The sequence below is a fragment of the Hipposideros armiger genome, unplaced genomic scaffold (genome assembly GCF_001890085.2).
Source record: "Hipposideros armiger isolate ML-2016 unplaced genomic scaffold, ASM189008v1 scaffold_215, whole genome shotgun sequence".
Taxonomy (NCBI): domain Eukaryota; kingdom Metazoa; phylum Chordata; class Mammalia; order Chiroptera; family Hipposideridae; genus Hipposideros; species Hipposideros armiger.
This window is the reverse complement of record NW_017731565.1, coordinates 2123966-2150907: the sequence shown is the minus strand read 5'-3', so window position 1 is coordinate 2150907 and position 26942 is coordinate 2123966. Positions and strand designations below refer to the sequence as shown.

At 34.8% G+C, this 26942-nt stretch overlaps 1 long non-coding RNA gene across 1 annotated transcript; it reads right to left on the bottom strand.

Annotated features, from left to right (window-relative positions):
* Window positions 1–9127: 9127 nt before the first annotated feature.
* Window positions 9128–23416, bottom strand: LOC109388997 (uncharacterized). Its single transcript, XR_002125306.1, has 3 exons — window positions 23335–23416; window positions 12218–12329; window positions 9128–9256 (listed from the first exon to the last, which is right to left on the bottom strand). It is a non-coding gene; the product is annotated as an uncharacterized LOC109388997 (long non-coding RNA).
* Between the last annotated feature and the right edge of the window lie 3526 nt (window positions 23417–26942).

The window sequence follows — 26942 nt, the reverse complement described above, 5'->3', positions numbered from 1 at the left end:
AGCAGGAACACATGCCATGGAAATGATATTTGCTGGAGTTACTTTAGACCCAGGGTGTGGGCCTTGCCTTCACCTAGTCAGGAACACTACTTTGTTAGTTTTCCCAGGGATTCTGAGACTCCAGAGGACTCATTAATGCTAAATAAGCTTACAGGAAACAGATTTATAAACCAGAATGCCAGTTTATTCACTTACAGGGAACAGCACACTGCACTATGTAACAGAATACTTGCATCAGCTGGCAAATACATGCTCCTTCCCAGTAAAAAAAAAAAAGTCTTCTTGGGAAATCAAAATAAGATCAGATGTTTTTCGTGGCGAGTCAAGAGGCCAAACAAAGGGAATTGGATGATATTGGAGAATACTGTGTTCAATTAGTGGGAGGCTGATGGATTCTTCTGCATTCCAGGTTTATACCTGCCAAGAAGTTAAGAGCAACATCATGGGACTCGCTACCCTCTTTCTGAGTCATTGCTGAATAAGCACAGACAGATTTTAGTGTTTACTTTTCCTTAAAAACAAAACCAAAAAAAACCCAATATTTCTTATCACTTAACAGAAGGTTCTGTACTAACATTTCTATATGATAGGTATTTCACATTAATTATGTTCTAGCTTATTTTTCATGACTTACGTTTTTTGAGGACTGGGTCCCCTGTTGGGTTTGGGGAAAGTTCCAGAGGCTCCTTGCTGAATTCTTGCAGACCCATTTATCTCATCATCAAGACATGTAAAATAGCCTCTTAGGGAGGGTTACTTCTGCAAATGGAGAATCTCATTCATTTTGTGTTGAATAATGACAGCTTCAGTTCATGAGGTGACATTTAATGACCATATCCATACATCTTAGGGCTCTTTTCTATTTAAGGAATACAATATCAAAGTACAGACTAGATAGCTAAAATATTCTTTCTGTTGCTGCTTGGTGTAGAGATATTACACATACACCAAAAAAATGTTTTAAAAAGTGGTTAGGGGGTACATGTCTGAGGGACACACAATGGCAAACAATGTTCCATTTCAAAGATTGTCATATTTAATGATTTAGTATAGGATATGTTTATAAGGACTCTACCATCTGCCCAGGCTTTGCAGGTGGCTTGCGGACATAGAAACAAATAAAATTCAGAACACAATTCCATGTGTATACTGAATGTATTAAATATGGATCAGAATTTCCCAGGTCAAACAAACCATCATCTATCTATTTCAGAAGGTATCAAAGATGAGTCAGTTTTTCCTGAAAAATTCTCCCTCAATTCTGCTTTAGTCTTCATATCCTATCATTGAAGCCTAATCATTTCATAATAACAATTTTCTTTTTCTTGAATGCAAATCTCCCTCCAAGAATTCATCCTGCTGTCAGCCATGTGAAAGCTGAAAGACAGAGAGTAGGTGAGAACTCTGATTCAACAAGGACCCTGGCTGAACAAGCCCTGAACTGAAATTCATGAGAAATGTGAGTGTACCCGGATTCTAGCTCTCTGCTATCTCACCTTGGATGAGTCATTCATGCCGTGTGTGTGTCATTTTCTTTACCTTATTAGGATGGTTATGAACTCAGATGGCACTGGGTATTTGTTAGGCAGATAACCTAACGATTAAACTGGACTGAGGTTAAGAAACTAAGAAATTCTGGGAGACAGTGGTATTGAAGAGGCAAAGATAAACCTAGATGTCTTACAAGTTTGCATCTAGATAACACTATTTTGGATCATATTAAGCTGTGTTTCTAAACTCTTAGGAGTAGATTGGTATGTTAAATGTAATTTTCAAGGGAAATAATGGGTACTGTATATGCTTTATAGTATCTTGTCCAATATCCCAAAGTAAAATTGTAGTAGAGCTAAGAAAGCATTGGAGAATAAAAAGCATAGAATTTTAGATCTCAGGATGTTTTAGAGATCAGAAAATATTTTGCCTTATTTTATAGAAAGCCCTTAGTTTTAAGGCCTAGAATAAATAAATGGCTAATTTAAGTCTCTTAGGTTGTTAATAGCCAAGTAAATACTAATATTGCAGATTCCTGCTGGGTCTCTTTTCCCAGCATTCTGCTGTTTTCTGTAACACACAGACGTTGAGAATTGTAGGAAGTCTTAACGATGGTCTGGGTCAACCCCTTGATTTTTTTAGGTGAGAAAATCTATACTCAAATGATTGGAGTTGCTGACCACATGGAACAGCTCCACCTACAACCCAACTCTCCAGGCAAGCAACAGGTATTCATATTTCCACATATATTATACACTTTTTTACTTTATGTAACAATGGATGCAAAAGGAAGCAACAGTCATTAAGTCTAAATTGTCTGCACAACCACAATTTAAAACACTGGGCAAATATGGTATTTCTCAGTCATAAAATATCGTGATAACTATTTCTAAACATCTAAGACAATACAAAGATTTTTAATCTCGTTTTTCTCTATTCAAATTCGTTTCTATCACTAAGAAATAATCTTTAGAAGAGAGCATAATAAATATGCTCATAATAAACATGTTTATTTATCGGTTTTGATATACTATATGCATATTATATCAGGCATATACTGTGTTTATTTCTTTTGATTCAATATAAAAAAAATTCTCCTCAATGTCCTGGGTTTCAGAAGCACATTCATCCTGGTATCATATGTAAACCATTGCTATGCAAGGCTTCTTCCGCGGGTGACTACTCTGTACAAATGCACAATTTGATCACTGTAAACAGTGCTGAAATTGTTTCATGATATCTTGAATAGAAGCATGTAGGTCAGAATAGAAGACAATAAGCGTTTGTTTGTCATCATGAAAGGCTTTGGTTATCATGGAGAGAACTATCAATATTCACAACATTTGTCACCGATTATTTACCTTTGAGAGGCTACCCGTATTTTTTTTCACAAGGATGTAACCAGCGAGAAAATAATAGAAAAGAAAAGTGCTGTGCTGCCAGTAAGTACTTTTTTAAAGGTGAAGTGGGTTCCAGAAGGTCATCCACCTGTCAACATAAACCAACTAACCAACCGGACTCCTGAGGCATTCAGTATGTTCCCTGCACCTTAAGGTCCTTTGAGCCTATCTCAAAAAAGTAATATTTGCCTTTACTTGTGCATTTTCAGCCTTGATACAGGGGTTAAATTGTTAATGCTTTACTTTCACTTCCTTAAATTTTTTTTTTAATCAAACTTTGCTTTTTCTCTCCCTGGGGAACAACAAATGGACAGCTTTCCTCTCTTCTACTCCTCCTTCCATTACCATCACAGCAGAATGCATCTGAGACTGTAATAATTCAGTGATGAAATACAAAATGTCGCAATGCCATCTCTCTTAAAGTGAACTGAGATTTTGTTATGCCATTTTAGGTGCACTAATAGCAACTCAAGTCCCACAGAGTATCCTAATGTGAATTTAATGAGCTGATAGCATATAAATGACAGTACTGTGAGGGTGAAGGTGACATAACCTTTTTCTTTCTATTTGATGTTTGTCTTTGAAAAACTACAGATCTGTTCAAAACGTACACATTATTACTAAGTGGCGCATCACTCACCAAAGGAGCTACTATTGTTTTAGCATTTGAGAATATTTCTGTATTTTACTGGAACAAGTAGCAAGAACAATTTTTTTATCATTAGAATAATAAAAATCTGAATAGTCTTTCTCTGAACAAACACAAATTATGTAGTGCTCTGGTGTCTATTTTGCCATAGGCTGATGATCTCCAGTGACAAGTATTTACTTATAGTCCCCATATCTTTGCATGTCACAGGCAGTAATATAACATCTCTAAATTGGATGTTAAAGATAGTGAAACCCTCCATCCTGATTTGAGATTATTATTGAAGTATGCAATTTAGGTGCTTTATAAAGATGGTATTTATAGAAGCTTTGTCAATTGCAATCAATTGCCTCCACAGTTTATTTTGGTCTTTCAGGAGGGCCCATTTGTGAAAAGCCAGGTATCCAAATTAAATTGGACTAGCATGGTTTATCTTTAGCACATATTAAACACTGAATTAAAAAGGGGAGGGTGGGCAGATTTTTAAAAAGAGAGAGAGATAGAAGAAGAAAAAAATGATTCAAAATCTTTGATGGTGAACAGTAATAACAAATATAGAAATAATCTTTGAAAGTTGATCACACTTCCAATGCATTTATAGTGGGGCTTATATCTTGGAAGTACTGGAGAGTTTCGGAGCATACTGGAGGGTTTTGGGATGGAATGTGGGGTCAACAATTGACCCTGTACGAATGAAAGGCCTATGGACTCTAGTGTCACTAGACTGAAAATCTTTTGCATTTCTCCCATTTAAAAAAGGGAATAGAAACCTCAAATACTTTTAAGACTCTTTACATTTTTTCATCGAAATTCTTTAATTTACAATTGGAGACACTGGGATCAGAGGGATTACATGCTTTTCTGAAGTCTCTAGGCTAGTTTAAATAACAGAGCTAAGCAAGAGTCAACACTCGTCCCCCGATTCCCTGCTCCGTAGTCATTTCACTTTAGTGGCTCCATCAAGTCATGATAAAAACACGAAATCGATGCGACTTTTAGAATTCATCAACCATTCGTGAAGGTCTAAATAACTAGCATGGACTCTGACCTGAACTGGAGTTGTTATGCCTAACAATTAAGCTAAGCAAAACTAAAGTTAAACAAAAATGTCTCAAAACTCAAGAAGTCAATTAGATTTCCAAAGAAAAATATACCTTGGGTTACATTCTATGAATATAAAAAAAATAAGCAGCTTACGAGTCTCAAAAGTATGGATTTTGGCAAAGTTCAAAAATCTTTTGGTTGCCAGGTGACAAAGCAAAACATATCACATATGCTTGACAACCAGCATGTACATATTTTGTCTTTCCAAGGTTTCTAGGGCTGGTCAGGCATGATGATGCATTACTGCTGAAGGAGCTTCCAGCAGGGACAAATGTTTATCTACTTCCAAAAGCATTTTCTTAATCCATAACAAAAACAGCCCAATATTTCTCATTGTTTAATGATTGAGTAACGGTTAATGCTACCCAATAGAGATTGTATTCCACGTTCTATTTGTATTGTCTCAGAGATAGTATTTGTTAAGTGAGAATCACCAGTTATGTTGCTGTTGAAAAACATTAAATATATGAAAGATATTCTTTCCTATGGACTATAAAAGCATTATACTATTTGGCATATCTATTGTCATTAAACTATTACATTATTTTTGTAAGTTTTTGGAATTTTATTGAAGCTTGAGTATTGTATTGCATTTTACATGAATTTCAATATATATTTAAGGCTTATAAAATTCCTTTGAGGCAAAAGACTAGTCAAAACATTTTTTATTATATTTAATGTCTGGCTGGAAAAAAAAAGAGGTAGAATGATATGTTACTGACAGATTCCAAAGAGAATATTAATTGCACAATTGCCTACTAAAGAACAATAATAACCTATGCCCACTTAAAAATCAACTGATTTGTTGGCAACTAGTGGCAATGAAATTTTAAGGAAATTTTATTTTATTTTTTAAAAGCACCTATATGTTTTAAATTCTATTTTTTCTTAACATTTACAGTAAAATGTGATTAAAATATAATGAGTGAAAAAAGAGTAACTATTATGAAGGTTTGAAAAAGGGTAACTGCCTTATCTTTGGATTTTAAAAATATTTTTAGGAATTATTTTCATCAGTGTCCTGGGGACATGATTATTTTATCATAGGATTAGCTCATTTGTAGACTCCACACTCAATAGGAGAAATTATTTTTAATACTTCTCTTTTTAAGAAGAGAGTTTATACCTTCTTGATTTTAAAAAAGGTATTAAGTATTAAAACTCATAAACAGTAAGCATTATGTTGATTCTTAAATAGTTTCATTGTGTATCTTGTCATAGAGTAATGCCCTAAAAAGTGTGGATTAAACTACAAATATTCATCAGATGCACATAAAGTAAATTTTCAAGTATCAATTTTGAATGTTTACAGTGCTTTGTTAGGCAGATATTATTTAAAATTTTGGAACAAATACATATTTTGGTTTCAGATGAAAGTAAATAATACAAATGTGTACAAAATTCAGGCAATAAAGAAATATATTCAGGAAGTTGAATGTCTTCAATAATTCTACCTCAGAAAAATTCCTTTTCAAAAGATTTATGTATATTCCTTTAATTTTTACTTTGTTTATATATATATTAATAATTTCCTGATTTTATATAAAATTAGGTCATACCATTCATATTGTTGTACCTTCTTCCTTCACATATCAATATGTTCAATTTCTTTAGCTAATCCCTTAAAATCAACTTAAGATATTCGTACATCTATGTATCATATCTATGTATCATATGACTATATAATGAATTAACTTAATCCTCCCCATTGATGGACACTTGGGCTCTTAAAAAATTTGTATTATTACACATAATGCTATAATAAACATTTATAGATGTGTTTGAATTATGGGGGCATTTTTATAGAATTCCCAGAAGTAGAAATGCTAAGTCAAAGGACATTCAATTTTTAGACTTTATTGTGAATATAAAGGTGACCACAACCACATCAACTCTGGATATCTTCAATCTTTACAGTATTTTTTAATTTGATAATTAAAATGGAGCTTTTTTAAAAAATCAATTTATTTTATTACAAATGGGTAGCCTTTTCATGTATGTGTTTCCTGTTTCTAATATTTTGTCAGCAAATTGCCTATTGATATTTTGTCAATTTTGAATCTTTTTTCTTGTTGATTTGTAGAATCTCTTTATATACAAAATTACATGACTGTCAATTTTATATGTAGCAAATATTTTAACTCATTATGTTATTTGTCCTGTAATTTTTCTTATGAGATAAAGACTTCCAAAATTGAGTCAAATGTATCAATTATTTCCCTTATTTAAATTGTATTTATTGTTTTAGACACATCCTAACAATTTTGAAGCAATGAGAGTTTCAGCATAAAATCAAATGATGACTATGCTAGGTCAGGACCAAAATTTCAAGTGGCCAAGATGGTTATGAGGTATAACATTTCTTTACATATTAATAGAGTTGAACTGTACTAATGTTGTTCTTCTCTAACCTAAGATAGTATAAAAATAAAATGAACCTTGTTTCTGAGAGCCTGGTGGCCACTCACTTAGTGAGCCCTACTGAGCTTATTGATCACAGGGAAGATTTTTGTAAGGAACAAAGGCAGCTACTTATTTCTTAACCATGTGTGTATTCAGGGCATTGTTAGTTTGTTGGGTCTATTGCTAAGTAAGGGCAAATCTTAGTTTTTATTTCCCCATTTGACCTGTGATCCTATGTTGTTACCTGACATAGCTCAGGTGACAATAGACTGAATTCATAAAATGCCTGTGATGCCCGGCTATAAAATTCTGCTGCCAATGCACATCTGACAGAATCAGATGTAGTTTAGGACTCTGAAAAGACAGAGAATAAAACTAAGTGATTCTCAGTTCAGAAGGAGCCAGATTTTAAGTTAAGTTTAGAACCTGAGGATGGACCAGGATGCAAAACCCTAATGAGCAAATTGTTTCCCTTGTGTAAGCTGGAAATACAATGTTAAGAAACACAATAGAGTACTGTCCCAATATAACAAAAAATAAAAGTATTATACCTCTTCCTTTCATGTATTAAAAATTATGCATTAAATAGCTATACTACTTATGTTGTTGTGCTAGGCATTGTGTAAGATGCAAAAAAGAATGAGATGAATAAGGGTTATTAATATTATTATTACTATTATTTCAAGGAAATTTTTATACAAATAAACACACAGGAAAAAAAAACCAGGAGGTAATATAAACAGAATACAGATAAAATGCTGTGGGGTTTGTTAGGAAGAACGGATTGCTTTTGCCTGTAAACATCAGCCAAACTGTTCAATGGAAAATATGAATATTTCTTCACTATGTTATGAAGAAAGAGATTTTTCAACATGGGAATACATAAGAAACAATATCCCAAGGAGAGAAAATGTTTTGAGGGGAAAAATGGTAACTGTTCAGAGCCAAACTCCTCCTTAGACTTCAGACAAAAAAATCAATAGTTAAAAGTCCTTCACTATCAGAGTAGGCCCTACGTCATTTATAAAATCATGGGATTGCCTACCCTAGGTAGTCTCTCTCTCTCTCTCCCTCTCCCTCTCTCTCTCTCTTTCTCTCTCTCTCTCTCTCTCCCTCTTTCTCTCTCTCCCTCTCTATATAGATAGATAGATAGATAGATAGATAGATAGATAGATAGATAGATAGAGAGATATATATGGCCAAAAAATGTATAAACATGATTTGTATTCATCTTTTGTTACCGGTATATATTGAGAATGACAATTTTAGGGACTGGCTGAGTGGTTCAGTTGGTTAGAGTGTGAGAATTACAATTGTAATACAGATTTTATTTTTCTTAAAATGTGTATACATTTTTTTGGATATATATATATATATATATATATATATATATATATATATATATATATTCTTTCAACTCTTGGCTACAACCACAGCACAAATTATTTGAGTACATTTCTTAAATAAGAACTAGAGATAAACTAGTTGACTATTATCTGTGATACCAATAGTTTGACATTTTTCCTGTGTTCATGGATATTCTTAGTATGCAAATAAGAGGTCTGATAACAGGCAGGCTATGAGGCTTGGAGTTTTTTCTCATACGTTTTTATGACATGCATATTTTATTTAGGAGGCTGTACATTTTTTTTCTTTTCTGATGCAAATGTGTGGAGAAGGGTTAGGTTCAGATATGAGGAAGGAGAGAATCCAAGGCCTCTGATTTTTTTTTCTTGTAGCCCCGGAAGAAAGTATGTCAGAAAATAAGTATTATTTTACTTTTGTATCCTAATAGGTCTAAGATAGCACAGTCCTCAACAATACAGCCTAAAACATAGGAAAAAAAATCAATCAAATCTTCAGCATATGTATACCAGAAAGTACTGTGTGGGAAGAATTGTCATTTTTATCCTACAACGTAAGTTGAGGCCCCCAGGACTCTAACCTAGAGCATAAACACAATTCAAAGCTGACTCTTCTGAACCGTCAAGTTATGTGTGGCATCAGAATACATACATTGACAGAGTATACACATCGTCTCAGAAACTGAATCACTTGTCGGCATAATATTCACCTGTGTAATAAGGGTCAAAGTGACAGCAATGCGAGAGCTTGTATCTTCCTTGCCTCCAACCCAGGCTTGTCGTTCTCTGTGATCCAATATCTCTGACCATAATTCAGTTGCTGTGGATGAGCAAATAGTCACGACCTGTTAAGATAATTTGTTCAGATGAAATTTGATTGTTTGAGTGAAATAAGTGGGGGACAATTTTGAGAAGCTCTCTCCTCCATTCAAGAGCGCATGTCCGTAAAGCAGGAATATGGCTTAATTGACCTTTCAATGAGTCCTCAAGCCTCATTCTTCTGTCTTTCAAAAAATAAAGAGATCAAGGGCTATATGAAAAGAGATCTCATGCCTTAGAATCAGGATATGCCAAATTTCATTGGCATTAACATGAATTAAAATCTATTTTACCTTAAAAGGGAAAAGACTTAAAGGAATGCAAATGGCTTAAATAAAAAGAACACATCACATGCAGTTTGCTCAAGAGGGAGATGGATTGGGAAACCCTCAAGGAAACAAAGCTTGAGCCATAGAAGCAAATGGTCACTGCTGCAAAACCCAATAAATTTAAGCTTTGTGTATACAAGTGGACTGAGCCTCTTTGGAAACCACACCTCCGTCAGTTTATACTCATGGATCGGGGCCTGCTGTTACCACTCAGATTTTAAGCTTTGATTTATACAGCTTTTCGGTGTTTGAGGTTTTGTTTGATTTTTGGATCCAGCCCTGTCTTTCTTTCTTTTTTTTTTTTTTACTTGATTGCAGCAACAACATTTTGTCCAAAAACACACACCAGAGTCTTTAATTATATGTACACATCATGTCATTTTATTGAAGGTACATATTTAATGTAATCTGAATGCACTAAATCAATGTTGAGCAGAGCTTCTACAACTGAAATAATATGGAAATTCGTGTAACCTGCAATTATAAAAAGCACAGTTACAGGAAAGAAATGTTTTCTAGTCTCTTCTGGGAACCCTACATAATTTATTCATTCTACATTTGATTTATAACAAATGAAATGAATCGCCATCAAACTCCTCAAAATGCAATTATTTCCATAGGTCACCGATCTAAAATATATTCCATAAGAAGTTCAAGTTAAAAGGGACTTAGCTCTTCAGTGTTGTCCAAGCCCTTTCGTGGACAAATGACAAAATTCGTGTCAGAGGGGCTGGTTAAGTCATTCATTCAAGATAGCAAAACTTGTTAACTCAAGAGCTGTGTTTCCTTACCCTCCACCCCGACTCTTATTCCAGACTTTTCTCACTACAACATGTGTGATGCAGGAGGGTCTTAAAGTCCTAAATATAATAGTTTGTTACCTTGGGGATGAGAAATTTAAACACTCAGGTGCCTAGAGTTCCTAATAAACTGAATTTCTATGGGACAGAATAGCTTCTATTTAATCCTGTGTTGTATATTACCAGGCTCCCTCCCAGTAATCATTGATCCTCCATACTAAACAAAACAAATGAACAAACAAACAGAGAGCTAAAGTGGTAAGAAAGGGAGAAAGAAAATTGTAGTTTACGAATGAACCAAGTGCTTTTGAAGATCTCTGTGGAAACAGTCTTTCATCCTGTGACATTAAGTAATTAGACAAATGATTGATCCAGGCTTTGGACTGAATTAATGATTATCACTATTAAAAACTTTTTCAAAATTTATTTTTATTTTAAATTCTATAATACTGAATCAGCTACTAAATAAGAGAGGTTTTAGTTTAGGTACTACTTCCATAAATGCTATCTCTGCAAATGAAGACCTGGTTATGAAAATATGGTCAGATAAGTTCTTGACTGTTAATACATTTCTTCTTGGATAATGTGGAAGATCTAGTAATATATTTAAATTGGGACTTTTGAAATAAGGATTAATTTAGAAGTAAAATAATGGCATGCGTGAATCCATTTTAGTTTTCAAAGTGAATATGTAACTACTTAACTATATATTTACAGGTGTAATATATATTGAATTCCATTTTCTACATAAGATGTTGATAGAATCTTTATACTATGAGGAAAACAGGCAAAGTCTCAGACTAGTGATTTTCAACATTGGCCACTTATTGGCATACACCTTGGGAGCTTTTGAAATACTGATGCCTAGGCCACACACTCAGAGCTTATGAAGTAATTAGTCTGGGGTTCTGCTTGGGTATTACATTTTTTAAAAGCTCGCCATGTCATTGTAATTCTGGGAAGGGTTAAGGATTGCTGTCATAGACATTTCATGGCCATGACTTTGGTGTTATTATCAGTTCCTGTCTACTCCTGCTCAATTGATCTAGAGCTACAGAAGCCTCTATGATCAGGTTCTGCTGGGTGTAGCTTTGGCCTGGACAGAACCTGATGAGCAGTTTATTCAAAAGATGAGAGGGGGCTCTTTAGATAGGGCTGAGCCACTTCCCCTTTCTGCATACTCCCAGAAATAACTGAAAAACAGCAAAGGCACCCTCTCTGCAGATGTCTAACAACTTTTAAATGAAAGAAAATATCATGTAATCAACTGTGAGGCATAACGATTGCATACAAACACTAAAGCTTCCTAAGTTAAAATACATAATCCATTTGCATTCTTTGCAACCCCTCAAACTTTAGTAATTTTCTTGAATGGGCATGTAAAGCCTGTGAGTTTCATTTGCGTCTCTCTTCAGCCTCCCTGCACACTCTCCAGAAATCCACTGAACACACTGAAACTCAGCTCACCCTCGACTAATTGACATGTGTCCTCCACATGGACATTAGCTCCATATCTTTGATTTGGTGTCATCGTGACCCTCTTACTTTCCACCTTTTGGGAAAGTCACTGGCACTTGAATGGAGGGGAGGGAATTGCATGTCGTCCACTACCAATCAGCACCACACTTTTATTCTTGCTCGCTTTTCTGTTTTAGCCAGTTATTTTTCATTCGAAACCTTCAACATCTATTCTGTTTTCTCTGACCCTCTAAGGTACATCCCTGTAAAACTCTCTGTCACTATCACAGGATATTCTTATTTATGTCTATCCCTTTCAATCGCATATTCATGTATTGTCTTGTCCTGCAGAGTTGCAAATGTATTTCTGACAGTTCAGAAAAATAACTTTGTTACTCACTTACTCACTGGAGGTTATCCTTGATGCATTGTCTTTACAATGGTTTTTTTTTTGTTTTGTTTTGGTTGTTGTTGTTTTTCCATTCAGCACACTAGGATGATATGTCTACTCTCTGAAAGGAAGCACAGAGTATTATAATTGACAAGTCTGATTGATTAGAGAAATCACCTGGAAAGCTTATTAAAAATACAGAATCCCAAGTTCCACCTCATACCCATTCAGTCAGACTACTTGAGGTCTATGTCCCGGAGCCCATATTGTAGAAAGCCCCATGGACAGTGGCCCCGTGGCCTTCAGAGCCTCAGTTTCTGCATCTCAAAATAGAGATTAATTCACAGTGATTTAGGAAGCCAAAATAAAGAACACAGCACAAAGTAAGAATTCAACAATTATTTACTTTCTTTAAATGTTCTGTTTGCAAAGAACATTACTTTTCCTGTTACCTTTTCATTGTTTCTTTTCCAGAATGTGTCCCCTTGGCCCAAAGCTGCAGGACAAAGAAAGCATCACTGAGCTTCTGATAAAGACTGCTGTTCCAGTCCTATCTGAAGCCATCCAGTCCATAGAGCAAAACTCCCTGTTGCTTCTTCTCCTTTTTCCTCTTACATTTCTCCTCATGGGGAGGGTTGTGCCCTGCCCACCCATTTTGTTGAAATTGATGTGTAAGAGAGAGCTTTGCCTTGGCTTTTGTCATTAAAAACCTTATCTTTAACTTCTTTACTCTCAATAGATGCACTAACTCCATGAGTTGCTTTTACTAGCAGTTAATTGGGTTTACAGTGAGATTGCATTTTAAAGGCGTGAATTCTAACACAGCTAAGAGAAAAAGCAACAGTCATTAGGTGCTTTAGAACTCAAATTTTCAAGGATAAAAAAAGTTAAGGAAACATATTGCTCAATAGAAGGTAACTCCAAGTGAGATGTAGAAATCATCTATGTCTATTTCACCGCAGAAGTCCCCTTCAAATTTGCTGGAATGCAGCCAGCAGGTATGATAATTGGGTAGTTACATTTTTAGTAAAAAGCTGGCTAATTGCCATTCCTGGACACTTGGAGTTCTGCTTAAAAACACAGTTATAGTCACCACTGACAAGTTCTGCTGAGGAGAATTAACCTGGAGGGGAAAATATAGCCTTCCCCCTTTCCTTCACGAAGCTCAAGAACTCCATGAGAGCCCTCCGCTCTCCACTATGTGAGGATACAAGGAAAAGACAGCCATCTGCAAACCAGGAAGCAGGCCCTCACCACACACCAGATCTACTGGCACCTTGATCATGGACTTCCCAGGTTCTAGGATTATGATATTGGCTTGACCCAGGAATGGAGTCAGGTGACTTAAAAGAAAATTTTATAACTCTCCTCAGGATCAAGATCAATGTAGAAAAAAGAAAGGTAACAATAGATATTTCTGAAATTGAAGTTTCATCAGAGGCATTCAAACAAATGAACTCGAGCAGTATTTTAAAGCTACCTTCAACAATAATTAGAAATATAAAGCAAAAATAAAATAAAGAACACAACTCAGAAATGGAAAAAAATAAATTAATGGGAAATGGGAGGAATCTACACCATAAAATCTAATTGGAAGATAAATGTGATTCCGAAAAACAGTAGGGCAATTGGAAAATGCTTGTCAAAATAAAGCAGGCTACTACAGAACAGACAAGTAAATATGAACATCTGCAATATACATCTTAACCAGAGACATAATCATTTCTGCCTCTCTGATCGAAGGAGAAGTTTTTTGGGTTAAAACATTCTGAGAATGAAAGCAGGAAACATTATGGACCCTGGGAAATGGCAGATATAGAGGTTAAATAAAGTCCAACAAGGTAACTGGCTTCCCAGTTGCCCATCCTCTGTCCAGCCTTCCTGACATCTGTTCCCTACCAAGTCTGCAGTGAGCTGGGGTCTCCTTTCCCTTTTCCTAGCCAATTCATCTGAAGGCATTTTGAAGTTTATCTCTCTTAAGTCATGTTACATGTAGTAATAATTTGCAACAATGTTACTAACTTTTTTTTATATAAGAGGGGTTATTCATTATGGATTTGTACCAACTAGACAAACAGTTAACCAAGTTTACTATTTGCAAGTGCTGAAAAGGCTGTGTGAAAAAGTTGGACAACCTGAACCTTTCACCAACAATTAATGGCTCTTGCATCACAAAAATGCACCAGTTCATATGGTACTGTGAGGGAGTTTTTAGCCAGTAAACAAATAACTGTATTGGCATACCCTCCCTACTCACCTGACCTGGCCCCCAATGACTTCTTCCTTTATCTGAATATAAAGGAAATTTTGAAAGGAAGACATTTTGATGACATTCAGTAGTACATCAAGGGTAAAACAATGACAGCTCTGATGGTCATTTGGAAAAAGAGCTCCAAAATTGCTTTGAAGGCTAGACTAGGCACTGGTGTCAGTGCATAGCTTCCCAAGGGGAGCATTTCGAAGGTGACCATGGTGATATTCAGCAATGAGGTATGTAGCACTTTTTCTAGGAATTCATGAACTTAATTGTGAGACTTTGTATGTGGCTTATATATTTCACTCCCACTTTGAATTAAATCCCCAAATCTTTAGCATGCCCTTCCTACCTTTGCTCAAAGGGCTCATTGTAAAAGACCCCCACTTACCCTCATTCCACTTTAGCCACAGGAGCCTACTTGCTCTTCTAGAAATAAGTCAATTCTATCCTCACCTTGGGCCCACAGTGCTTGCTTTGCCCTATGCCTGGAAACTCTTCCCCAATAGTATATTGTTCAGGTCTCCCCTTAAACATTGTCTCTAAATGGCCTACTCAGACTGTCTTATCTAAAATAACACCTCAGCCACTTACTATGGATTCACTCTACTCTTTTTTTCTTCTTGATTCCTATTAATCTGACATTACATTTGCTTTATTTCTTGACACTAATTTTTACTCTCGCCATGGTGAGCACATGAGCCTCATGGAAGTAGAGACTCTGACAGGGTTTTTTTTGTTTTTGTTTTTGTTTTTTGCGTGTCTCTGTCTCTAGCATTTCCAACAGTGCTTGGAATATATTGGTTCAGGAAATAACTCAATGAATGAAAGAATGAACATATGAATGAATGAATGAATGAATACTTCTTATTGAACTTTAAAGTTTTTGAAAGCAGTAAATAAGAGCAAATATAAATAAATTGTCTTGTACACCATAGATGCTTAGAATAATTTTACAAAAGAAAGAATGTATGAATAAATGAATTAGTAAAAGAGCTATTTGATTAGCTAGAAAGCCTTATTCTAAGTCCACAATATAGTGGATTAGAAAGATTTTCTAAGTGTTAACAACACATGAGGAACAAGAGAGTATCATTGTTGGGGTTTCTGGATTACAATTATTAAGATTTTTACCTTCTGCATTATAATTTCTTTAGAGCAAGGGCCAATGGGTAGTCACATAGCAGCCTGAAGAAGGACCAATAAAGTTCCAAGTAAGCGGGGGTAGGGTGTCATGTGTGCTTTGTGAACCCTGGAATCTATACTAAGTCAACTAATATGATTGGGTTTCAACAGTCTTTGGGGGGCAAAGTTTATTGAATGCTGATTCAATCTTACCTTGGAAAATTTCATTCTATTTTTCACAAGAGGATAAGCCACACATTATTAATCCATAATAATAAGATATTTGTATACTCTATTACATTGTAAACATTTTAAAATTATGAGCCATTAAAGAATGTGTCATTTACCATACTTCTTTATAACCACAATCCCAGTCTTTGACATAGGGGATGATTGCATGCATACATATTGCTAATGGGTGCTTATCCTGATTGAAAATAATAGATATGTTTAGACTTTTCCATTGAAATTTTGCATTGAATTAAACTTTAACCATAGTTTATTCATGATTCTACAAAACAGTGAATACTTAACTAAAGACAAAAAAAACCTTTTAGGAATACAGTTCACGTTATCAAAGCCTTTTGATGTTTAATTCTGGAATCAATAGTTGTCCATGAAAAAAAGAAACCCAATCTTAAATGCTAAGATTCAATTGAAAGCTCATTGACTACTGCCTCAAATTGGCTTAAAACTGACAATTATAATTGTGCTTTTATAAGCCTATTAAATTGTAGTAACTCATACAGTGTTGATTCTACTCTTATGCACCATACTTGATCTTTGACTCTTCCTGAAAATACCTCCAAAAGATTATCCAGGGATTACATATTCATAGTTATCACTGTACCATTTGGACTTGATAGATTTAACTTTCATCTCCATTTAAAATTGTGAGGGAGTGTTTACAAACTCTGGAAGTTCTTAATGAAGAAAAGCATTTCATTAGCTGTAATCAAAATTATACTTTTTGTCAGGTTTTACCATTGGTCACTGACCTCATCTTTTTTTTCGCCACTTCATTGCATGGTCTGAATTTCAACTTAATTGTCATGCTTGTTATTTACAAACACTGTGCAGAACCTCTCCCCTTGAATTAGAATAACAAACAAAAATGAAATAAGAAAACTAACAAAAATTTCAAGAACCAAGATTGTAGGTGTTTATGTGTGTGCAGGTGGGACAGTGCTTGTGAGTGTATGTATTTTAAAGTCTAAAGTTAACTGCAACAATCTAGACATGTAAATCAAGGAACAAATGATTTAATAAACCAACATTCAGGTTTTCCAAAAGAAACAATCTAGTATTTTCATTTGTCCCATTCAAATCTGACCTCTTAATGCTGGTACTAGAGCAGTTTGTTAAAACAGTATGTTTTATTATTTGTTGTGTTTGTAAATTCTGTTGAAATATTCATATTGTGTTCATGTAGACTATAGTTTTTTCCTGTGAATTTGGGTTCCCTGATATGACTTTTCCCTTTTTTGTGTTGGTAGATTTGTGATACACCTTTTTGAGTTAGCTGATAGATTTGTAATACACCTTTTAAATTTACTCTTTGTCATCTTCTATTTGCACCTTGTAATTTTTAATATGTCAGAAACTAAAATTATATGAATTTTAAGTTCATATAAATGTAATATTTAAAATTTATATAGATATTATTTTTATAAAACTTTATTTTTAAAGATTTTTAAAAATTCCTGAAATGTTAGACATTTTTAGTGCCACACAAATAGCTATCAGTACATATAGAACTAAGGACCTAGAAGGAAGTTTGTGGTTAAACATAAGATACAATCCATGTCATTGAACTGCTTTATTTGATACAGACTATTTTTTTAACAAAAACAATATGAGACTGATTTTTGTAGCTTTTTTATACTTATTTCTAAAACATATGCCTAGTAAACCCTAAGGTCCAATCCTCAAACCACATATACATTATTTTTAACTGTGGTTAGAGATCCAAATATGAATATTGGACAATAATAAGACCCACAGTAGATGTAATAAAGAAATCTAATAGAATTAGCCTTAGCTATTCTGTCTTTTATAATAACTTGAGATAGCAATTATTTGTGCCTCACATCAAGTTGCTGCAATTCAAATATTATTGAATTACAATATATGTTTAAATAAAAATGGTAAATCTTCAAGTTTATTACAAGAATAATATACTATTGAATTGAGCTAGATGCTAATATATAACAGCTTTCACTTTATATGCCACATGATTTACATTTACATCTCAGGAGTGAATTCCACAATCAGTTTATATCAATCAAGGCTAAAAAAGTGTCCTAAATCTCCCTATGTTTTCCCCCTTTTTTTAAATGGATAGGCAGTATGGAAAAGATTGTAGGGTTTATATGACAATTAAAGCAAGGAAAACTTTTAAAAAGTATAAGAAAAAAAGTAAAACCCATTAGAAGAACGAGGTGAGAGGAAAAGAAGAGAAATAGCTATTGAGGATAATTGGCATCTGACAAATATAAATTATCCTAAAAAGTTTTGCAAAACAATTGTGCAATATTGGAATTGAAAAAATCAAAACACTCTTGAATAAGTACGTCATCCATCTTGTGTTCTTTATTTTTGACTGAGGAAATACAGTGACTGGGATTAGCTTTCCTAAATAAACTTATCCTCTTTCAGGGAAATGTCAGTTGTCCATGTGAAAACACCTGTGTAACACTTCCAACTCTTTTGCTGGGAAGTTTTCTCATTGTGTGCAGTGTTTACTTGTTCCTCAGCAGGCTCTGCTGATGCTAATGGACTCACAGCAGTGCCTCCTACTTCAGTTATTACAGGTCTAATTCAGTCATTAACATTTCATTAATGGACCGGCCTCCTAGCTGCCAGCGAGGCTGTGCAGATATTGATGAGCTAGCTCCCTGCTAAACGAAACGCGTCTTTAAGGTGGATCGAATTAGATATAAAGTGTCTTCGTGAGGGTTTTGTAGAGAAAAACATGAATTGTTTTCTGAGGGCTTGGCTAGGGATTTAGGTTCAGACAGAATAGAGAATAAAAAAGTTTTGTCCCTAACCCTCAGGGATTCCACGGCATTTTATAAATTGAGCAAACATTTCATTCTAGGATGGGTGGTTAATTAACAATTCTCCCTCTTCTCCCAAAACAAAGTGCTATGCATAGGCCCCCTGTAAAAAATCTAAAGCCAACTTCTCATAGCAATTTAATCTTTGTTGTTTTCGTTTCTGGGAATACAAACTTGAAGAAGTGGCTTAATGAAGATGTCATTTAACCTCTCCTTTCCTTGCAGCTACTGCCACCATTGAAAAACATCCTAAGCTTAATGCCTCTAATCACCTCCTCTTCTGTGCCTCTGTCTCCTCCAATCAGGCTTTGGTCCTAACCACCCCATCAGAGCTCAATTTTCAGGGAAACTAGCGATTTCCCCGTTGCTAAACCTGATGGTCTCTTACGCTGTCATTTATTACTCTATCAGTAGCATTTAATGCAGACCTAGCCTTTTTGTGTTTTTGTTTGTTTGTTTGTTTGTTTTTTGATTCAATGATCCCACATTGTCTTGGTGTTCTTGTCATTCTACCAGCTACTCCTCTGCAGCCTTTTTCTTCTGACTAGCAACTACAGGTTGAGCTGTGCCTCCTATTTAATTTTTTGGTTACTGAATTCAACACATTGGCTTTAAGGATCCTTTTGGTGGATGAGGTTTCCAAATCTAAACTTTTGCCCCAACTTCCTTTCATGGCCCTGAGAAAATTAAGAAATGGTTTTCAGTCTAACTTTGTCACTAACTTTCTGTGTTGCATTATTTAAGTCAAATAACTTCCCTTAACTTCTACTTTCTTTTCTGTAAAATGAAGTTGTTAAACTATTAGATCTCTAAGGTCTCTTCAAGCTCTAAAATTCTATGGCTATGAGTCTAAGCTTTGTATAAAGCAGGACAATCAGATCTAAGAGTATGAGCTGTATCCCCAGTCCTCCTATTAAACAAATTGTTATCTTCCTGTGCAACTGAGAATTGAAATATATTGTATCATACAAATTTCTAATGCAGTACTTTGTGAAAATTACTAATTCGATACCATAATTATGCTTGTAATGTAAAATTATTAAGTACAGCCATATTGCTTGTAACTGTACATGGAACTTATATTGTTGCAATAAAGTGTGTTTAAATTCTATTACATAACTTTATTGTATTTTTAATAGCATTCAAAATTTAAATAGAAAAAAAGAAGGAAGGAAGTAGTCAAAAGAGAATGAATTGTGGGTACTGTAAGTTTTATTTTGATGCCTGAAAGTGATAACTGATGAGTTACTTATAAGCACCTTTACATTTTTTTATGGTCAACATTATACAATTTTATTTATAGTAAACATGGCAACTAACAGAAACAGGATTAGGGTTGAATCATTTCAGAAAACATTGAATAAAATGACCCATAAAATGTATTCTATGAGAGATGATTTCTGCTTCATAAATGGGACTTTAATTGTTTTTGTTTATTTGGGATGATATTTTAGACACTTCAAATTTCTGTCTTCTAGAACCATGCTCTTCAGTTTTAGAAACAAGTACGAATAGTTGTACTTATATTTATGTGATGGAGCTAAATAGGAGGATTATAAGACTTTTTTAAGTTACATAGATAGGTAATCCAGGATAAACAGGTATGTGTATGTTTCCTACAGAAAACTGTAAAAGTGGGTGAGCTAAGGATGTAGATGGCGGTCATTTAATATGGGAGAAAATGTATAAATTATAGGCCAAATAACCCAAGCTTTATTTAAACACATAGATCTAGAGTGCTTTTATTTATTTGAATATAACAAAGAAATAAGTCACAGCTTTAAAAAGATGAGTTGAGTAAAGACAGTAAATACTTTGCTGAATTATCACAAATTTTGTCTTAGTAAATGATCATCTCAATTCACTTTGATTTTATCACCATTTAAAAAATTTCATTCCTTTAAAACAACACAATTTGACAGTCTCAAAAGATAAAAATGTAATACAATGAAAGAACGGGAATATTTGAGTTTCATTTAATTTTTAGTTTTTATGCTTTATATGGAAAAATATGGAAAAGAAAATTTAACTAGAAATTATGCTAAATGTTTATAATAACTAAAATCAAAGTACTATAGCAAAAAGAGAAATTGCAGTCTATTTCATCAATAAAAATAATAATAAATATTCATGTGACTCAAGTCACATCTATAATACAAATCTCTACTATTTGATATTTTCTCTGGAAACTCATAATTTTAATTAATTTTTACCTAGTCACTTGAACTATATTATATCTTCACATATTTTCTTTGCTTCTAATAGTACCTTGTAATGAACCTTCAAAATAACCAAGAATGCTCTGCCATGCATATGTTTTGACAAGTGTCTAAATTTAATATTGGGCAAAGGGATTCTTTATTTACAGTGAAAATAGGGTATAAAAGTGAATCACAAGGAGTTTTCAGTTGTCCATATCAATTCAATTTGATTCAATATGCTCAACTTAACTCCTAATATGCTTTATTTTCAATTATCTTTATTTTCAGCAATTGTATGAAGACCCATTATCCATCTGCCCAGGAGTTGATAAGTATGTCTCCATCGCACATTTAGGTTTTTGTGTAGATGCTCTAAAATTGTGTAGCTGCTCCAAATTCACCTATTGTCAAGGCCATTCCAAAATTCTGGAGGAGTGAATATTACAAATCGGTTCCTATATAAGGCTTTTCTTAATACTTGCGGAAAATATGAGACCAATTGTTAGACAGATTTTCTCTTTTACTAACACTGTACTTTTCTAATGCTGATTCTCTACAAATGTGACTTCGTAATGTTCTGCAGAAAGCAATTGGTCTCACGTTTTATCTCAGCCTACCTTTTCAGGTGAATCTAATCAGTTCCTTATCACACATGATATGATTCAGCCCCATTGAATTACTAGCCATGTCTAGAATGTGAGTATTCTCTCCCCTTGCCCAGTTATGGAATTGCAATTAACTCTGTTTGAAAAACTCAAGTCTGTTTGACAAGCTCTTACTCATACTTCATGACTAGATGTTTGTTTTCTATACCATCCTCTTTATCTTCTGTGATCCCAAAGCCCTCGGATATACTCTATAAGTTATTTAAAGCATTAGGGCCATTTATTTGTATATGGTCTTCCCCAACTAAACTGAAAACTGTTTAAGATGAAAGATTTTTTTTCGCCTTTATTTATCCAATGCCCAAAATATATTGCCTGAAAAGTAGTAGGAATTGGAGATATTTTGGTTGCTATGAAAGTTTATTTATTGATTGAACTGGGCATTTAGTAAATATTAGTGCTGTGGGCTAAATTGTGCCCAAGAAAATTCATATGTGGAGACCCTAACCTCTAATGTGATGGTATTTGGATGGTAATTAGGTTTAGATGAAGTTAGCAGAATGGGGTCTTTATTCTGAGATGGGATTAGTTCCCTTATAAGAAGAGATATCAGGTAGCTTGCCCTCCTGTCTGTCTTTCTCTTTCTCTCCATTCTATGAGGACACAATAAGAAGGCAGCAGTTTGCCAGCGAGTAAGAGAGCCCTCACTGTGGCCCGAACATTCTGGCACCCTGATCTCAAATTTCCAGGCTGTAGAGTTGTGAAAAAATGAATTTTTGTTGTTTAAGTCTCCCAGTCTGTGTCGTTTTGTTATGGCAGTCCATTCATACCAATACATTTAGTATTCCCACATTTTCCTTAAAAAAAAATAAATAAATAAAAAATACTGTCCTCGTATGTCAAAGACCAAACTAAGCTGTCAGGAAATATACCAAATTGTGAGTAGCAGTAAACTATGCAACTCTACTTTTTTATTGTGTAATTGAAACTGTTCACATCTACCTTTAACTTCTCTAATTTATATTTCCCCTCTTTCATAGATTTTCCTGCTATAAAATTTACTTGGGTATAAAACATAATAGAAAAAAAATAGTTATCCCAAAATTTTGCCAATAAAGATTCAACCATTAATGTTTTTGGCATCAATGTTGTATTTTGCATTGGGGTCAGTTTTTCATGGCTGGAGGAAAGGTTATTCCAAGTTTCTCTCCTGTTACTCATAAGAAAATCAGTGAGTAGGATTTACTGGGTGGTCCAGTGTTACTCGCATTTGGAAACAAAATTCTTCTTATCTGCTATGGACTATTATGGATTTATGCCTGAAGGATGAGGATTGAATTTACCTTTACCATATTCACTTTATAGCACTGAAAATGTTATTAGTGGTCATAAAATTACTTAATTCTATCTGTAGATTACTTAATTAAATGTCCCCCTGTGCCAGAAATTTTGCAGTTTAACTATATGCTGTGTGAGAAAATATTTTTTATTTAGTCTATATTTATTGCCCTTTAAATCCATTGAGGGTCCCTTTGCTCTCATATTCCACACTGTGGTGAATAGGAAGGAATGAACAACTGTCATTTGACGCTGAAGGTCTTACTCAACTCTTCACATACAACTGGTCTTTTTTCTAAATACAGTCTTGTTCATTTTGTTTTAAAATACAGAATCTGTCTCCTCCCCTCCACAAGTTATTTTTAATATTTTCTTTATTCTACCAGATATTTTTGATATATTCTTCACTCTCCTCTAGTAGTATCACTGGTTTAAGTCAATATCTCCCCTAAAACACTGAGAAATAATCATCCAGGAAGAGAGAATCCCTGGAGCTATGAAATAGACTCCACACTAGAAGCAGACATGATACCCTGCTAATTACCTCAGCTGGGCCTGGAAGGAGTCAGGGTAAAAAGATGAAGTCAGGGGTAGGATTTCCTGTTTGATTCCCAAACGGGTGTTTCTCTAGATGCACTGCTGCATGGGCAGTGGGTCCTCTCAGTGGAGACTTCTTGCTTAGTGCATGATAGGTTACTTGCTTAAGTTTTATTCTGAAATATAAACAAAAAAAAATAGAAGTTAAGAGCAGAGGGGAAGACTATTGATTAGATTAAATATAGTCCTTAAAAATAGTCAAACATTATTTTTGTCACATTGATAAGCATTCATATTCATAGAATGCTAGAGCAAGAAAGAAGACTGTATTCATTCGATATGCTGGACAGTTTTTCAAAATGATATAATTCATTTGTTGGGCTATTTTGGATATAAGGAAATAATCAATGGACCTATGTCAATAGCTTATATAAAAACATTAGAAGCAATACAAAAATGAGCGTACTGAAGAAAATTCTAAAAGAAGCAAAGCTTTAGCCTATGTTTGAAAAAAAGGCAACACTCTACCAAAATAATGGGAGTCAGCTATTTATTTGTTTATTAAGATTTTCATTAAAATATAGCTAGCATACAATATTATATAAATTTTGGGTATACACCATAGTTGTGCAACATTTATATATTAATATTTTAAGAAGTGATGACCATGATAAGTATAGCAACCATCTGACATTGTACCATGCAATCACAATATCATTGACTATATTCCCTATGCTGTCTATTACATCCCCATGACTTATTTGTTTTATACCTGGAAATTTAGACCTTTTATTCACCTTCACCTTTCCTCTACTTTTAAAATTTTTCAACTACAGTTGTCATTCAATATTATTTTATATTAATTCTAAATATACAGCATGGTGGTTAGACATTTGTATAATTTAAGAAAGGATCCCTCTGACTAGTCTAGTACTCACCTGGCACTATACATAGTTATTACTATATTTTTTACTATATGCCCTATGTTTTACTTAACATGCCATGACTATTTTCTAAGTACTACTTTGTACTTCTTAATTCCTTCATCATTTTCACCCTGCCCCTCAACCCCCTCCCATCTGTCACCTCACCAAATCTAGGAACCATCTGACACTGTACATAGTTATTACAATATTATTGACTGTGTTCCTTATGTTCTACCCAACATCCCCGTGATTAGTGTGTAACAACCAAATTGTACTTGTTAATCTCTTCCCCTTTTGCACTCACCTCTAACCGCCCTCACATCTGGCAACCATCAATTTGTTCTCTGTATCTATGAGTTAGCTTCTGTTCTGCTTGTTTATTTTGTTCTTTAGATTATACATATAAGCACAATCACATTGCCTCTGTCTTTCAGTGTCATACACTCCACTCAGCACAGTATCATCTAGGTCCATCTATGCTGTAGCAGATGGCAAGATCCCATTCCCTTTCATGGCCGAGCAATATTCCATTTTATAGATGTACCACCTCCTCTGTATCCATTTTTCCATCAACAGACACCCAGGCTGCTTCCACATCTTGGCCATTGTAAACAGATCTGGGTTTCTTTAGACAAATACCCTGAAGTGGGATTATTGGATTCTTATTTATCTCTTGTTATAGCCTTTGTTTGAAAGTTTATTTTGTCTGGTATAAGTGTTGCTACCACAACTTTTTTTTTGGTATTATTCATTTACATTTTCATGAAATACCCTTTTCAATCCATTGACTTTCCATCTGTGTCTTTCAATCTGAAGTGAGTCTCTTATAGGCAGCATATGTAAGACTTTTGCTTTCTTATCCCTCAGCCCTCCTGTGTCTTTTGAGTGGAACATTTAATCCATTTACATTGAAAGTAAGTGTTGATAGATATATAACTATTGCCATTTTATTATTCATAATTTTGATTTTTTTTTCCATCTTAAAGAAGTCCTTCTATCATTCCTTGTAATACTGGTTTGGTGATGATGAACTCCTTTAGCTTTTTCAAGCCTGGAAAACTCTTTATCTGTCCTTCAATTTTAAATGATAGCCTTGCTGAGTAGAGTACCCTTGTTTGTAGGTCCTTGTTTTTCTCCACACTGAATATTTTATGCCAATCCCTTCTGTCTTGCAATGTTCCTGTTGAGAAATCATCTGACAATCTTATGGGAGCTCCCTTATAAGTTACTAATTCCCTTTCTCTTGCTGCTTTTAAGATTCTCTTTTGTCTTTAACATTTTCCATTCTAATTATAATGTGTTTTGGTGTGGGCCTGTTTGGGTTCATTTATTCTGGGAATCCCTGCACTTCCTGGAGTTATATGTCTTTTTTCCTTCACCAGGTTAGGGAAGTTTTCAGTCATTATTTCTTCAAATAGGTCCTCAATCCCTTGCTTTCTCTCTTCTCCTTCTGGTATCCCTATGATGCAAATGTTGTTATGCTTGATGTTGTCCCAGAGGTCTCCTAAACTATCCTCATTTTTTTGTATTCCTTTTTCTTTTTGCAGTTCTGATTGGATGTTTTCTGCTACCTTGTCTTCCAAACCTCTGATTTGATCTTCAGCTTCATCTAGTCTGCTGCTGATTTCTTCTAGTGCATTCTTCATTCCAGTCATTTTATTCTTCACTACTGACTGTTTGTTTTGTTTTGTTTAATGGTTTTCATGTCCTTTCTTATGCTTGCTATCTGTTTGTTGAGGTTCTCACTAAGTTCCTTGAGTATCCTTAAAACCATTGTTTTGAACTCTCTTTGATAGGTTGCTTGCCTCCATTTTATTTAGTTCTTTTTATGGAGTTTTTTCCTGTTCTTTCATTTGGGATGTATTTCTTTTTTTCCTCACTTTGACTGCCTCTCTCTTTGTTTCCAAGTATTAGGTAGATCTGCTATGTCTCCCAGTCTTGGCTCGGTGGCCCTATGTAGTAGTTGCTCTGTGAGGCCATGGCACACTCTCCTTATTCATCTGCTCCAGTAATGTCCCTTGTGTAGGTTGTTTGTGCCCTCCTCATATAGTTGAAGCTTGATTGCTGTTGGTACATCAGTGGATGGGATTGACCCTCAGGCTGTGGGGTTTGACCACATTCACAGCTTATACAATGTTGTGTGGGAGGGCTTGCCTCACTGAATGGGATTCGCCCCAGTGGACTCTTGTGCCTATTGAGATTGTCTTTTGGGTGTACCACTTGTGGAGCTAATTGGATGGTGTTTTGCTGTGGTCTGAAGACAGCCTCCAAGTATGTTGGCTCTGGGGCCTCTTGGGAGGGACACAAGTGCAGGTCCAGGTCATCCACTGCTGTGACCAACCAGGGACTACCAACTACCTGATAGGAGCTCCAATGTGATCCATGGTTGTTTGCTGCCTGTGCTAACCCTGGAGGCATGTGGGAGAGGACACACTGCAATCTGATGATTACTGCCACCAGTACCTGGCCTGGGGTAGCTCTACAAAAACCTAGGACACCTGCTTGCTCTCTTAAGGTTTAGCCTCTGATAAAGCCTCATGTAGTGCACATGTTGGGTGAGGCAAGGTCTCAGGGAATCACTATAGTGGGAAGAATTGTGGTCAACAGGTTAATGTAGACTCTGGTTTGGTGACAGTGCTAAGCCTGGAGTTACTCAGAAAAAGTCTCAGAGCACACAGAGGCCAGCTGT